This window comes from Loxodonta africana, chromosome 1 (assembly GCF_030014295.1).
Source record: "Loxodonta africana isolate mLoxAfr1 chromosome 1, mLoxAfr1.hap2, whole genome shotgun sequence".
Lineage (NCBI taxonomy): Eukaryota > Metazoa > Chordata > Mammalia > Proboscidea > Elephantidae > Loxodonta > Loxodonta africana.
Window position 1 is genome coordinate 87,926,223 of NC_087342.1, and position 17,288 is coordinate 87,943,510.

General features: G+C 38.2%; 1 long non-coding RNA gene across 1 annotated transcript in view; it reads right to left on the reverse strand.

Annotated features, from left to right (window-relative positions):
- LOC135233021 (uncharacterized) overlaps window positions 1-17,288 on the reverse strand; it is a 146,973-nt gene that overhangs the window by 53,817 nt on the left and 75,868 nt on the right. The gene's annotated exons all lie outside the window — the stretch shown is intronic.

Consider the following 17,288-nt stretch of genomic DNA (forward strand, 5'->3'; position numbering starts at 1 on the left):
TTCATGAATTGTCCATTTAAGTGTCTTACCCATTTTTCTATTGGGTAGTCCCCCTTTTTAATTAATCTAATAAAATATGAAACTAATTATAAAATCTTATTCAGAAAGGTAGATGACTAATATACTCTCTGACTCTGTCGTTTACCTTTTCATTCCTTTGATGTTGTCTTTTGATGAATAGAGATTTACTAGGATTTCTTTCAATTTATTTAATCTTGAAACTTATCCAAATTACATTTTTAAAAAGTTTAAGAATTTAAGAAACAAAAGTTAGTAAGAATTAAGTCAACTAATTACATGAAACATTGCATTTAAATACTGCAACTTCTTTAATTTCAGATACCAAATATATAAATTTTTCACTCTATAGGAAATAGCTAGAAAAATTTTAATTATGAAAATGATTTGAAAAATAATTTATGCCTCTACTGTATCACCTAAGAAGTAGTTTCATTATATATTTTAGTTCAGTTAGAAGATGAAATGATACATATTAAATTATTTCATTATAACCAAAAAAAAAAAAACAAACCAGTTGCTGGCAAGTCAATTATCGTTGTTAAATATTCTTCATGACACCCCTGAAGGAATACCTTCAGAAGTATTTACCTAAGCCATTATGTCCAGGGATATAACCATCCTAAGATCAATTGTTATATAAGTCTGGTTTTGGGGGTTCCTAGAGGTCTCAAGTGGTGTAAATTCAAACTCCAAGTATGAGGAACGGCAGGCCTATAGTTACATCTTCCCAGGAGATGCTTTCTTTGTTTTTGTTTGTTTTTGTTAATCATAGCCTAAATTACAACAGAGGAGCTTCTTTGTAATACTCTTTTGTTTATGCATAGTCTTTTGCCTATTTTACCTACCAAAAGAAAAATATGATCAATCAATCAATAAAAGGTTTTATTGACCAGAAAAAAATGTTTGAGAGCAGGGAAAAAACCTCCAGAGAAATGAGCTTGTCACATTACAATTTTGATCAGCTTATTTTTTATATATAGTATAAACTGTCAGGATTTCCCAGAATGATTGGTTGTCATTCACTTAATCAAGAGGAAGAAGCTTGGATTGGTTAAGTTTGCGTGCCCGCATTCTAAAGGCTAGTTGTGGCTTTTCGACTTGTTTAAAATTTTCCCAAAACTGTCTTTATCATGAGAGTTTAGTTTTGGGCAAAGATTAAGAGTTAAGTTTATACTGGGGCAGGAGGGGAGCAGGTGGTTTCAGGCAGGGTGCAGAGGAAGTGCACACTTTAATTAAAACACCCCTTTCACTACAATGATGTTCTTCAAGAGTGCTAGTAGAATACGATACGAACGGGAAAAGATGGGTCTTTTGTGCTGTAAGATTTGTTTATATGAAAAGTTTCCTAAAAGATGTTTTCCAAGATTGTCCTAGCTATTGTTTTGATACCTCAGGGCCCAGCTGATGTGTCATTGTGAATCCTCGTGAGTCCAGGTCCAGCTGGGCCACAATCTTTATGCTTAAGGACAGAGAACAATGGCTTCAATTTCAACTGCTAAATCATTCTTAGCAGTCATTCTGTATGCATGCAGGGAGATTATTTTGCATCTAAAAACAAGTGGCTCCAAGTAAGCTGGTTACAGTAGTAAAAAAATCAAAACAATAATATTTGACTTTTTCATAATTTAATAAACAATTTCCAAATAAGGGGAACAGAGTCTCTCTACATGAAGGAAATGAAGAAAAAGTAAAGCTGCTGAGGATTGGAGATTTCACAAAAGCTTAACTATGTTTTTTTTTAATGAATACAAATTTCCACGGTGACCAAGTACTTAATGGTTATTGAGTTAACATTAAAAGTAGCTCCTGAAGATTTGGCCTTTCACCCATTTGTAGCTGTGAGAATTCTTGAAGTTAAAATTGAAGAAGCTTAGGAGAGGGAGCCAACATGGTGCTATGCATAGAAGCACCACACTTCCCTCCAGGGCAAATACCTGAAAAACTAAGTAAAACAGAGAAAAGGGTCAATCCTGGAACCCTAAGCATCAAAAGAAGAGATAAAGAACTCAATCAAGCACCAAATGGAATAAGAAACTAACAGAGAACAGAGAGTGAGAAAAGGTAGAGTGGAGGTTCACTATTACCTTATGTGACACAAATTCGCCATCTTGGACTTTTTAGCCACTGCCAACGGCAAACAGGGAGTGTAGGAAAACAGATTTAAGGAGCTTCCGGCAGCAGACAGAGCACCCAGTAACCAGCCATACACGCTTTCCCTCCCCCCACCCTTCATCCCCCTGCTTGGCCTCCGCTACTTCTGAGAAGGCCACAGTGGCTTGGCTGGGGAAGCATCGGCTCCTTGCTGCTTGGATTCACCCCACCCGCACCCGCCAGCTCCATCATTGCCATCTTTTTGTTCCTGTTCTAGCATTCTTCAGCTTCTTTTGCTTTTGCTTTCTCTCTCACCTCCTCCCCTTCCTTTCTCTAGAACATCTGGCTCAGTGTGCCATCTCTGCTCCTTCTTGACAGGCTGTGAAGCACCACTCAGCTGGAAAACCACCTCTCCAATCTGCACCATCATTCAGATATGATCCCTGTGGGCATTTTCTTTTTCTTTTTCCCTGAATTTTTGTTTGTTTGTTTCTTGGTTTCTCATCTCTCTCTACTTTCCTTCTTTTCCTGTCACCTGAATACCTGGTGTTGTGTGCCATCTCCACCCCTTCTAGACAGGCTGCTCAGTGCTGCTTGGCTGTGGAGTCACTTCCCCAGTCTGCACCACCGCACCAGTAGGCTCCCTTGGGGAATTTTTTTTCCTTTTGCTCTTTTCATTTCTCCATTTCTTGATTCTCTCTACCTTCCATCCTTACTCTTCTCCTGAACACCTGGTGCCACGTGTCATCTCCACTCCTTCTTGACAGGCTGTGCAGTGCTGCTGGGCTGGGGATCCACTTCTGGTGGGCTCCCTTGGATCATTTTTTTTGCTTGCTTTCTTTTCTGCTCAGTTTCTTGTCTCTTTCTATGTTATTTCCTTACACTTCTCCTGAACACCAGGGGCAATGGACATCTCTGCTCCATCTTGCCTGGCTGTGCAATGCCACTCAGCTTGGGACCCACTTCCGGTGGGCTCCTTAGGGCTTTTTTCTTTCTTCTTTTTTCAGTTTCTCACCTCTACATCCCTTCCTTTCCTTCCACCCAACCACCTGACATCTTTTCTTTGTTTCTTTTCTTTTTTTTTTTTTTTCTGGTTTCTTGTCTCTCTCTACATTCCTTCCATTCCTTTATTCCAACCACTTAGCCATGTGCAACTTTTTCTCTCTTTCTTTAAGGCTAGTTTCTAATCTCTCTCTACCTTCCTTCCTTTCCTTACTCCCACCCACCTACCTGCATGTGCTGTATCTGTCCCTTTTGTCAGGCTGCACTTCAGCACCTGGCTACAAAGCCATTGGCACATGGCTTCCCCAGGTCTGTGCTACTCCAATGGTTGGCTCCCTAAGCACTTTTTTTCTCTCCTATTTTTCTCTCTTCTTTCCCACATTCACTTAGCTCCACACATAACAACCTCCCCCTGCATTGCCTATCAGAACCTTGCCCTGAGCATCACACCCCCAACAGTGCAGGCACAGTCTACCAGAAGCTGCCTTTCACTAACCACCAACCTCACCCTGTCAGGCCCAGTACATGCCACAAACAACCCATCCCAGATGCTGCACCATAGCTGAGAGATTAACCCTGCCCATTGGACAAGGTGGTGAGAAGTATCATGCACATAGATGAGCAAACAACAAAGAATGCCCAGTCCACCTGCTCAGACATAGCCAAATAAAACAAAAAAGCAGGACCAAACAAACAAATCTACAATCACTAAACAAAGGAAATAACTACTGAATGTTCCAAAGACAATACCAAAAAATGTTTTTTAAAAAACAGGACAGGATGGTTACTGTAGGCAACCAAAATAAATACCAGATGACCTTCCAGTAGAAGAAAACGCATTGGAACTACTTGATAGGGAATTCCGATCTCTAATGTTCAGAGCTATCCAAGAGTTGAAGGAAAAAGCAGACAAAAATAAGGAAAAAATAGACAAAATTTATGGAAAAGACAGACAAAACAATGGAAGAATTCAGAAAAATAATACAGGAGCACAATGCCAAAATAAATTCACAACTACAAATCATACAAAAACAGCAACTAGAACTCCAAAAGATAAACAACAAGATTTCAGAAATGAACAGTGTCATAGAAGGTTTCAGGAGCATATTTGAAACAATAAAAGACAGAATCAGCAAAATTGAAGAAAAATACTTGGATACCACTTTATTTGAGGAAAAATCAGAGAAAATAACAAAGAAAAATAAAGAAGACCTGAGAATTATGTGGGATATAATCAGAAGCAAAAATTTGTGACTTATAAGAGTCCCAGAATGGGGAAGAAAACGGAAAACACAGAGGCAATCACCGAAGAATTGCTGACAGAAAACTTCCCTAATATCATGAAAGTTGAAAAGCTGAACATCCAAGAAGCTCAGCTAACCCCATATAGGATATGCCCCAAAAGAAAATTACCAAGGCATATCATAATCACACTCACTAAAACCAAAGGCAAAGAAAATCCTGAGTGCAGCTCAAGAAAAACAAAAAGTCACATACAGAGGGGAAACATTAAGACTAAGATCTCATTACTCAGCAGAAGCCACGCAGTCAAGAAGGCAATAGGATGACATACATAAAACCTTGAAAGAAACAAAAAATTGCCAACCAAGATAATATATCCTGCAAAACTCTCACTCAAATGTGATGGTGAAATTAGGACATTTCCAGATAAACAGAAATAAAGGGAATATGTAAAAGCCAAAACAAACATATAAGAATAATTAAAAGGAATGCTTTGGTTAGAGAATAAACAACATCAGAGAACAGCCTGAATCCAGCCACGAGACTGCATCACCCAAACACCAACCTAGGTAATAAACTCTCAAGGATTAATCAAAGCTAAAAGATTTACATCAGGGAACCAGAGAGGTTAATCTGTAAATGACAACATTAGAACAATAAAAGAGGGAATAAATGGTGTAGATATAGAACTTTCAAATGGAGAAGAAGCCAAAGCGATACCAAGTAATAAAAAACTGGCTCATTTAGGAATATAAGGGTAAATTTCAAGGCAACCACAAAGAAAGTTAACAAACCTATTCATCAACATAAAGAAGAAAAACATAAAGTCTCAGTAAACACAAAATCTAGAAAAACAAGAAGAAATTTTAAAAAATCCACAAAATCAGCGCAAGAGAGTAAGACAAACAAAGGAAACATCAGCACCACAAAAAAAAGCACTATGAAATGACAGCAATAAACATGCAACTATCAATAATTACACTAAATATAAATGGCCTAAATGCACTCATAAAGAGTGCAGAATGAAATAAAAAAAAAAAAAAAACAGGATCCATTAACATGCTGTCTACAAGAGACACACCTTAGAACCAAAGACAAAATTTTATTAAAAATCAAAGGCTGCAAAAAATACATGTCAAGAAAGCAGCTCCCAAAAAAGAGCAGGGGTGGCAATACTAATCTCAGATAAAACAGACATTAAAACAAAATCCACCATAAAAGACAAAGAGAGGCACTACATAATGACTAAAGTGACAATTCATCATGAGGACATAATCATAATAAATAGCTACACACACGATGACAGGGCTCCAAAATGACATAAAACAAACTAACAGCACTGAAAAGAGAAATTGACAGTTCCACAGTAATAGTAGGAGACTTCAACACACCACTCTCAGTAAAGGACAGAATATCTACAAAGAAACTCAACAAAGATACAAAAGAACTAGAGGCCACAATCAACAAACTTGACCTCATAGATATATGTAGAACACTCCATCCAACAGCTACAATGTACATGTTCTTTTCCAACACACATGAAACGTTCTCCAGAATAGACCACATCTTAGGCCATGAAGCAACCATCAGCAAATCCAAAACACTGAGATAATACAGAACTATCTTCTCTGATCATAACACCATCAAAGTACAAATTAACAACAGGAAGAACAAGGAAAAAAAATCAAACACATGAAAGCTGAATAACATCCTGCTTAAAAATCACTGGTTAAAAGAAGAAATCAAAGATGGAATCAAAAAACTCCTAGAATCAAACAAGAATAAAAACAAACCATACCAAAGCCTTGGAGACACAGCAAAGGCAGCACTCAGAGATCAATTTATAGCAATAGAGACACACATCAAAAAAGAAGAAAGGGACAAAATCAAAATATTAGCTACAAACTCAAAGAAACAGAAAGAGAGCAGCAAAAGAAGCCCACTGCCACCAGAAGAAAGGAAATAATAAACATCAGAGCAGAAATCAATAGAGAATAGAAAAACAATACAAAGAATCAACAAAACCAAAAGTTGGTTCTTTGAAAGAATCAACAAGATGATCAAACCACTGGGCGAACTGACAAAGAAAAACAGGAGAGGAGGCAAATAACCCAAATTAGAAATGAAATGGGGTACATTACGATGGAACCAACTGAAATAAAGAGGATCATAACAGAGTGTTATGAAAAACCATACAACAAATTTGAAAACCTAGAGGAAATGGACAAATTTCTAGAAACATGCTACCTACCGAAACTAACATAAAATATGTTGAAAAATTGAACAGATACTCATAGCAAGAGAAGAGATTCAAAAGGTAATTAAAAAAACAAAATCTCCCAACAAAAAAAAACCCTTGCCCAGATGGCTTCACTGGAGAATTCTACCAAACATTCAGAGAGGAGCTTACACCAGTACTATTCAAACTATTTCAGGACGTAGAAAAGAAACACACACTTTCGAAATCATTCTGTGAAGCCAGCATAACCCTGATACTAAAACCAGGCAAAGACACTACAAAAAAAGAAAATTACAGATCAATATCTCTCATGAGTATAGATGTAAAAATTCTCAACTAAATTCTAGCCAATAGAATTCACCATCATATCAAAATATAATATACCATGACCAAGTGGAATTCATACCAGGTATGGAGGGATGGTTCAACATTAGAAAATCAATCAACATAATCCACCACATAAACAAAAGAGTCACATAATCATCTCAATAGATGCAGAAAAGACTTTCCACAAAGTCCAACATCCATTTCTGATAAAAACTCTCAACGACATAGGTATAGAAGGGAAACTCCTCAACATAATAAAGGGCATCTAAAAAAAAAAAAAAATTTTTTTTTTTTTTATACAAAACCAACAGCCAACATCAAACTTAATGGAGAGAGGCTGAAAATATTCCCCTTGAGAACAGGAATAAGGTAAGGATGCCCTTTATCACCACTCTTATTTAACATTGCGCTGGAAGTCCTGCCTGGAGCAATAAGGCAAGAAAAAGAAATAAAGGGCATTCAAATTGGTAATGAAGAAGTAAAAGTGTCCCTATTTGCAAATGATATGGATATGCATAGAAAACCCAAAAGACTCCATGAGAAAACTACTGGAAGATTCAGCAGAGCAGCAGGATATAAGATAAATATACAAAAACAAGTTGGATTCCTATACACCAATAAAAAGAACAATGACAGAGAAATCAGGAAAACAATACTGTCTTAGTTATCTAGCTGCTATAACAGAAATACCACAAGTAGATGGCTTTAAATAAACAGAAATTTGTTTTTTCACAGTAAAGTAGGCTAAATGTCCAAACTCAGGGCATCAGCTCCAGGGGAAGCCTTTCCCTCTCTATTGGCCTTCTTATCAATCTTCCCCTGGACTAGGGGCTTTTCCAGGAAGGGATCCCGGGTCCAAAGGGTGCACTCTGCTCCCAGCACTGCCTTCTTGGTGATATGAAGTCCCCCTGTCTCTCTGCTTGTTTTTCTCCTTTATATCTCAAGAGATTGCCTCAAGACACAATCCAATCTTGTAGATTGAGTTCTGCCTTACTGACAAAACTGCCGCTCACCCTCCCTCATTAACATCATAGAGGTAGGATTTACAACATGTAGGAAAATCACACAATACCAGGAATCATGGCCCAGGCAAATCAATACACACATTTGGAGGGGGGGACATAAGAGATTCCATGACAAATACCATTTATAAGAACCCCTAAAAAAATAACTTTCTTAGAAATAAATCTAACCAGTGATATAAAAGACCCATACAAAGAAAACTAAAAAAAAAAAAAAATTAATGCAAGAAACCAAAAGAAAGCTACATAAATGGAAAAATATACCATGCTCATGAATAACTAGATGCAATATTGTGAAAATGTCAATTCTACCCAAAGCAATCTACAAATACAATGCAATCCAGATCCAAATACCAAAGGCATTCCTTAAAGAGATGGAGACTTTATATGGAAAGGAAAGAGGGCCCCATAAGTAGAGCACTATTGAAGAAGAATAAAGTAGGAGGACTCAAACTACCTGACCTCAGAACCTAAGATACAGCTGCGGTAGTCAAACCAGTCTGCTACCAGTACGATGATAGATACATTGACTGATGGAAAAGAATCCAGCAACCAGATGTAAACCAATCCACCTACGGTCACCTTATCTTCGACAAGGGCCCAAAATCCATCAAATGGGGAAAAGACAGTCTTTTTAACAAATAATACTGGCAAAATTGAATGTCTATCTGCAAAAAAATGAAACAAGAGCCATACAGAACATCATACACAACCAATTCAAAATGGATCAAGGACCTAAATATAAAACCAAAAACTGTAAAGATCATAGAAGTAAAAATAGGATCAACACTAGAGGCCCTAATACACTGCATTAACAGAATACAAACAATAACTAACAATGCACAAACTCCAGAAGACAAGGCACATCACTGAGATCTTCTAAAAATTAGACACTTAAGCTCATCAAAAGACTTCACCAAAAGAGTAAAAAGAGAACCTACAGTCTGGGGGAAAAAATTGGCTCTTACAAATCTGACATTAGCTATGACAAATCTGGCAAAGGTATAATCTCTAAAATCTATAGGAAAATCCAACAATAAAAAGACAATCCAATTTAAAAAATGGGCAAGGAAATGAACACACCCTTCCCAAAGAAAACATTCAAGTGCCTAACGAACACATGAGGAAATGCTCACCATGGCTAGCCATTAGAGAAATGCAAATCAAAACCACTGTGAGATACCGTCTCACCCAGGCATTACTGGTAAAAATCAAAAAACAGGAAGTAACAAATGTTGGAGAGGTTACAGTGAGACTGGAACTTTTTTTTTTATTATTGTGCTTTAAGTGAAAGTTTGCAAATCAAGTCAGTCTCTCACACAAAAACCCATATACACCTTGCTACACACTACCAAATATTCTCTCCCTAAAGAGACAGCCCGCTCTCTCCCTCCACTCTCTCTCTTTGTGTCCATTTCCCCACCTTCTAACCCCCTCCACCCTCTCATCTCTGCTCCAGACATGAGATGCCAACATAGTCTCATGTGTCCACCTGATCCAAGAACCTCACTCCTCACCAGAATCCCTCTCCAACCCATTGTCCAGTCCAATCCATGTCTGAAGAGTTGACTTCAGGAATGGTTCCTGTCCTCGACCCACAGAAGGTCTGGGGGCCATGACTACCAGGGTCCTTCTAGTCTTAGTCAGGCCCTTAAGTCTCATGAGAATTTGGGGTCTGCATCCCACTGCTCTCCTGCTCCCTCAGGGGTTCTCTGTTGCGTTCCCTGTCAGGGCTGTCATCGGCTGTAGCCGGGCACCATCTAGTTCTAATAGTCCCAGGATGATGTAGTCTCTGGTTCATGTGGCCCTTTCTGTCTCTTGGGCTCGTAATCACCTTGTGTCCTTGGTGTTCTTCATTCTCCTTTGATCCAGGTGGGTTGAGACTCATTGATGCATCTTAGATGGCTGCTTGCTGGTGTTTAAGACCCCAGACAGCACTCTTCAAAGTGGGATGCAGAATGTTTTCTTAAGAGATTTTATTATGCCAATTGACTTAGATGTCCCCTGAAACTATGGTCCCCAGACCCCTGCCCCTGCTATGCTGGCCTTCGAAGCATTCTGTTTATTCAGGAAACTTCTTTGCTTTTGGTTTAGTCCAATTGTGCTGACCTCCCCTGTATTGTGTGCTGTCTTTCCCTTCAACTAAAGTAGTTCTTATCTGCTAATTAGTGAATGACCCTCTCCCACCCTCCTTCCTTCCCCCCTCGTGTAACCACAAAAGAACGTTTCCTTCTCAGTTTTAACTATTTCTCAAGTTCTTATAATAGTGGTCTTATACAATATTTGACCTTTTGCAACTGGCTAACTTCACTCTGCATAATGCCTTCCAGGTTCCTCCATGTTATGAAATGTTTCACAGATTCCTCACTGTTCTTTATCCATGCATAGTATTCTATTGTGTGAATATACCATAATTTATTTATCCATTCATCCATTGATGGGCATCTTGGTTGCTGCCATCTTTTTGCTATTTTAAACAGTGCTGCAATAAACATGAGTGTGCACATATCTGTTCGTGTAAAGGCTCTTATTTCTCTAGGATATATTCCAAGAAGTGGGATTGCTGGATCGTACGGTAGTTCTATTTCTAGCTTTTTAAGGAAGCGCCAAATCGATTTCCAAAGTGGTTGTACCATTTGATATTCCTGCCAGCAGCGTATAAGTGTTCCAGTCTCTCCACAGCCTCTCCAACATTTATAATTTTCTCTGTTTTGGGTTAATGCCAGCCTTGTTGGAGTGAGATGAAATCTCATTGTAGATTTGATCTGCATTTCTCTAATAGCGCATTTCTCTAGTGGCTAATGATCGTAAACATTTCTTCACATATCTGTTAGCTACCTGAATGTCTTCCTTAGTGAAGTGTTTATTCATATATTTTTTTAATTGGGTTATTTGTCTTTTTGCAGTTGAGTTTTTGCAGTATCATGTAGACTTTAGAGATTAGGCGCTGATCAGAAACATCATAGCTAAAAACTTTTTCCCAGTCTGTAGGTAGTCTTTTTACTCTTTTGGTGAACTTTTTGGATGAGCATAGGTATTTGATTTTTAGGACCTTCCAGTTATCTAGTTTTTATTCTACATTCTTTATAATGTTCTGTATACTGTTTATGCCATGTATTAGGGTTCCTAATGTTGTCCCTGTTTTTTCTTCCATGATCTTTATCCTTTTAGATTTTATATTTAGGTCTTTGATCCATTTTGAGTTCATTTTTGTGCATGGAGTGAGGTATGGGTCTTATTTCATTTTTTTGCAGATGGATATCCAGTTATGCCAGCACCATTTGTTAAAAAGACTGTCTTTTCCCCTTTGAATTGTTTTGGGGCCTTTGTCAAACATAAACTGCTCGTGTGAGGATGGATTTATGTCTGGATTCTCAATTCTGTTCCATTGGTCCATGTATCTGTTGTTGTACTAGTACCAGGCTGTTTTGACTACTGTGGTGGTATAATAGGTTCTAAAATGAGGTAAAGTAAGACCTCCCACTTTGTTCTTTTTTTCAGTAATGCCTTATTTATGCGGGGCCTCTTTCCCTTCCATACGAAGTTGGTGATTTGTTTCTCCATCTCATTAAAGAATGTCCTTGGGATTTGGATTGGAATTGCATTAAATATATAGATCGCTTTTGGTAGAATAGACATTTTTATAATGTTAAGTCTTCCGATCCACGAGCAAGGTATGTTCTTCCACTTATGTAAGTCTCTTTTGGTTTCTTGCAGAAGTGTACTGTAGTTTTCTTTGTATAAGTCTTTTACATCTCTGGTAAGATTTATTCATAAGTATTTTATCTTCGTGGGGGCTCCTGTAAATGGCATTGATTTGGTGATTTCCTCTTTGATGTTCCTTTTGTTGGTATAGAGGAATCCAACTGATTTTTATATGTTTATCTTGTATCCTCATACTCTGCTGAACTCTTCTATTAGTTTCAGTAGTTTTCTGGAGGATTCCTTAGGGTTTTCTGTGTATAAGATCATGTCATCTACAAATAGGGATATTTTACTTCTTCCTTGCCAATCTGGATGCCCTTTATTTCTTTAACTAGCCTAATTGCTCTGGCTAGGACTTCCAGCACAATGTTGAATAAGAGTGGTGATAAAGGGCATCCTTGTCTGGTTCCCGATCTCAGTGGGAATGTTTTCAGGCTCTCTCCATTTAGGGTGATGTTGGCTGTTGTCTTTGTATAAATGCCCTTTATTATGTTGAGGAATTTTCCTTCTATTCCTATTTGGCTGAGAGTTTTTTATCATGAATGAGTGTTGAACTTTGTCAAATGCCTTTTCTGCATCAGCAGATAAAATCATGTGATTCTTGTCTTTTGTTTTATTTATGTGGTGGATTACATTAATGGTTTTTCTAATATTGAACCACCCCTGCATACCTGGTATGAATCCCACTTGGTCATGGTGAATTATTTTTTGATACGTTGTTGAATTCTATTGGCTAGAATTTTGTTGAGGATTTTTGCATCTACATTCATGAGGGATATAGGTCTACAATTTTTTCTTGTGGTGTCTTTACCTGGTTTTGGTATCAGGGATATGGTGGCTTCATAGAATTTTTTTGGCAGTATTCTGTCCTTTTCTGTGCTCTGAAATACCTTAAGTAGTAGTGGTGTTAACTCTTCTCTGAAAGTTTGGTAGAACTCTGCAGTGAAGCTGTCCGGACCAGGGCTTTTTTTTGTTGGCAATTTTTTGATTACCTTTTCAATCTCTTCTTTTGTTGTGGGTCTATTTAGTTGTTCTACCTCTTTTTGTGTTAGTTTAGGTAGGTAGCCTATTTCTAGGAATCCATGCATTTCTTCTAGGTTTTCAAATTTCTTCGAGTATAGTTTTTCCTAGTAATCTGATATGATAATTTTAATTTCAGTTGGGTCTGTTCTAATGTCACCCATCTCATTTCTCATTCAGGTTATTTGCTTCCTCTCCTGTTTTTCTTTTGTCAGTTTGGCCAGTGGTTTAACAATTTTGTTGAGTTTTTCAAAAAAACAGCTTTTGGCCTTGTTAATTCTTTTGATTATTTTTCTGTTTTCTATTTCATTTAGTTCAGCTCTAATTTTTATTATTTGTTTTCTTCTGGTGCCTGAGGGTTTCTTTTGTTGCTCTCTTTCTATTTGTTCAAGTTGTAGGGATAATTCTTTGATTTTGGCCCTTTCTTCTTTTTGGATGTGTGGATTTATTGATATAAATTGCCCTCTGAGCACCGCTTTTGCTGTGTCCCAAAGGTTCTGATAGCAAGTGTTTTCAGTCTCATTGGATTGTATGAATTTCTTTATTCCATCCTTAATGTCTTTTATAATCCAGTCTTTTTAAGCAGGGTATTGTTCAGTTTCCAAGTGTTTGATTTCTTTTCCCGTTTTTGATTTCCACTTTTATGGCCTTATGGTCAGAGAAGATACTTTATAATATTTCAATGTTTTGGATTCTGCTAAGGCTTGCTTTATGACCTAATATGTGGTCTATTCTAGAGAATGTTCCATGTGCACTAGAAAAGAAAGTATACTTGGTTGCTGTTGGGTGGAGTGTTCTGTATATGTCTATGAGGTCAAGTTGGTTGATTGTGGCATTTAGATCTTCCGTGTCTTTATCGAGCTTCTTTCTGGATGTCCTGTCCTTCACCGAAATTGGGGTGTTGAAGTCTCCTACTATTATTGTGGAGCTATCTCACTTTTCAATGCTGATAGAGTTTGTTTTATGGATCTTGCAGCCCTGTCATTGGGTGCATAAATATTTAATATGGTTATATCTTCTTGGTGTATTGCCCCTTTAATCATTATATAGTGTCCTTCCTTATCCTTTCTGATGGATTTAACTTTAAAGTCTATTTTTTCAGAAATTAATATTGCCACTCCTGCTCTTTTTTGATTGTTGTTTGCTTGATATATTTTTTTACATCCTTTCAGTTTTAGTTTGTTTGTGTGTCTAAGTCTAATGTGTGTCTCTTGTAGGCAGCATGTAGACGGACCTTGTTTTTTAATCCATTCTGCCACTCTCTGTCTCTTTATTGGTGCATTTAGTCCATTTACATTCAGGGTAATTATGGATAGGTTTTATGAATTTAGTTCTGTCATTTTGATGTCTTTTTTTGTGTGTTGACAGTTTCTTTCTCCCCCTTGATTTTATGTGCTGAGTAGATTTTCTTTATATATTGTCCTGTCCTCATATTTGTTGTTGTTGATTTTGTTTCTGCTGAGTCTATATCTTTCCCTTCTATTTTATTTTGATCAGTAGAATAATTTGACTCCTTTGTTGTTACCCTATTATTTACCCCTATTTTTCTAAATTTGAAACTAACTTTTATTTCTTTGTATCGCCGTATCTTCCTCTCCATATGGAAGGTGTATGATTACATTTCTTGTCCCTCTTTATTATTTTAATGTTGTCTTCTTTTATATAATAACATCACTATTACCCCGTTTGGGCTTTTTTTTTTTTTTTCCATAATCTTGCTTTTGTTTTTTGTTTTTGGATTTCCCGGTCTGGGTTGACTTCTGGTTGTCCTGCCCAATGTTCTAGTCTTGGGTTGATACCTGATATTATTGATTTTCTAACCAAAGAACTCCCTTTAGTATTTCTTGTAGTTTTGGTTGGGTTTTACAAATTTCCTAAACTTGTGTTTATCTGGAAATGTCTTAATTTCACCTTCATATTTAAGAGGCAGTTTTGCTGGATATATGATTCTTGGCAGGCAATTTTTTTCCTTCAATTTTTTTAAATATGTCATCCCATTGCCTTGTTGCCTGCATGGCTTCTGCCAAGTAGTCTGAGCTTATTCTTATTGGCTCTCCTTTGTAGGTGACTTTTCGTTTACCCCTTGCAGCTCTTATGATTCTCTCTTTATCTTTGGCTTTGGCAAGTTTGATTATAATATGTCTTGGTGACTTTACATTAACATCTACCTCACGTGGAGTTTGATGAGCATCTTGGATAGATGTCTTCTCATCTTTTACCATATCAAGGAAGTTTTCTGCCAACAAATCCTCAACAATTTTCTCTGTATTTTCTGTTATCCCTCCCTGTTCTGGTACTCCTTGATAGAATCCCACATGATTCTTAAGGTTTCTTCATTTTTGTAATTCTTTTATCAGATTTTTCTTCAAATATATTAGTGCCAAGTGATTTATCTTGGAGTTCAGAAATTCTAGCTTCTACTTGCTCAGTTCTGGTCCTCTGACTTTCTATTGAGTTATCTGATTCTGTAAGTTTATTGTTAATATTCTGAATTTCTGGTTGCTGTCTATGGATTTTTCCAGCTTATTAAACTTTTCATTATGTTCCTGAATAATCTTCCTAATTTCTTCAGCTGCTTTATCTGTGTGTTCCTTGGCTTGTTCTGGGTATTGCCTCATTTCCTTCCTGATGTCTTGAAGGGTTCTGTATATTAAACTTCTGTATTCTGCATCTGGTAATTCCAGAAATGCATTTTCATCTAGAAGACTCCTGGATTCTTTGTTTCGAGAGCCTGTTGATGTGATCATGGTCAGTTTCTTTATGTGACTTGACATTGACTGTTGTCTCTGAGACATCTATAAGTTATTGTATTAGTTTATGCTTGCTTACTGTGTCATAGCTGCTTGTTTTGTTTTGTTATGGTATACCCCTATGGGTTGCATGAGTGAGCTAGCTTGATTATTTCTGCCTTTGGAGCTCTGGTATCCTGTCCCCAGATGGCTAGAGCTGTTATCAGGTATATCAGTCTAGGAGTCCATTCAGTTCTCTTGTATGAATTCAGCTCAGGTTTCCAGATAGCTGATATCAAGTGTGTGGTAAAGGCTCTGTCCTATTGTCTCAGAGGGGCAGGGGTGATTGGCATATATACTGGTATCTGATTGCAGTAGGGGGTCAAGCTCTGAACAAGGCAGGGGGCTAAGAACTGACCCCCATGTGTCTCTAAAGAAAATGCATCTCTGTTCCCTACAGCATGCTAGTGGGTGGGTTCTGCAGAGGGACCATAGGCACCCAAAGTTTTTGGTTGTAAGAACTGGGAGGTACCAGTTATCCTTGGACCCCTTTCTCGGGTGGCTGGGTGATCTGAGTGGAGCTACCAGTCCTTAGGTCCCTGAAGTGGGTAGGCAAGGACCTTGTTTAATAGGGAAAGCAATGTCAAACGTCAAACACCCACCTCTCCACCACACAGCTGAAATGGTTGGAGTTTGCCAACAATGCCTATTCTCCCAAAACATGCACAGATCCATGCAGAAGGGAAAGGTGCTCAAGGTTCATGGACGGTTTATGCCTGGACAGGAGCCACTTCTGTCCTGGGCTCTCCCAGTTAGTGGAGCTAGCAAGTTATCTTTTCCCTCCAGTTGCATTTTTTTTCCTTCCCCAAGGCTGGAAGGATGGCTCTGGGTGCTCACCAGGGTCTATCTCAGGCCCAGGGATTCAGCCACTGAAGCTGGCTTGGGAGTGGGGCGGGGGGGGGTGCTGTAAAATATACGCAAGTACTTAGCTTTTGCCAAGAGCGCCGTTCTCCTCAGGTTCCAGAGGTGTGAGTAGCCTGTGTGGCTGGCTGCTTCTCCCAGAGAAAACTGAGGCAGAACGCTAGTACCAGCCCGCCACTGCCACTCTGGGAATGGTGCCTGAGGGCTCCCTGAAATTCAGGGCCGGTAACTCCTCTCCACTTCTGAATGACCTCTTCCTCCCCCGGCCCCTCAGTTCATTGTCTAAGCTTGCCTTTGATGCTCAGGGCTCCCAGCTTGTCGCAAATATACTCGTTTCACTTGTTTTTTTGGTTCTTTGTTGTAAAGAGGGCTTGATGGAAGCATCTGTCTATTCCTCCATCTTGGCTCCGCCTCAGTGAAGCACTATTGAAGAAGAAGAATAAAGTAGGAGGACTCGTACCACCAGACCTCAGAACCTACTATACAGCTAGGATAGACAAAAAAAAAAAAAAAAATTTTTTTTTGTCTTTCCTAAACAGCCTGGTATTTGTACAACAGCAGATTGACCAATGGAACAGAATTGAGAACCCAGATGTAAATCCACGCACCTACAGTGAACTGATCTTCAACAAGGGCCCAAAGTCCACCACATGTGGGAAAGACAGACATTTTAACAAGCAATGCTGGCAGAATGGATGTCCATCTGCAAAAAAGAAGACCTATACCTCATACCATACATAAAAACTAATTAAAGACTGATCAAAGACCTAAATGTAATACCAAAAACTGTAAAGATCATAGAAGAAAAAATAGGGCCAACACTAGAGGCCCTCATACACGGTATTAACAAGATACAAACTGTAAATAATGATGCACAAACTCCAGAGGATAAACTAGATAACTGGGATCTAATAAAAATTAAACACTTATGCTCATCAAAAGACTTCAGCAAAAGATTAAAGAGAACCT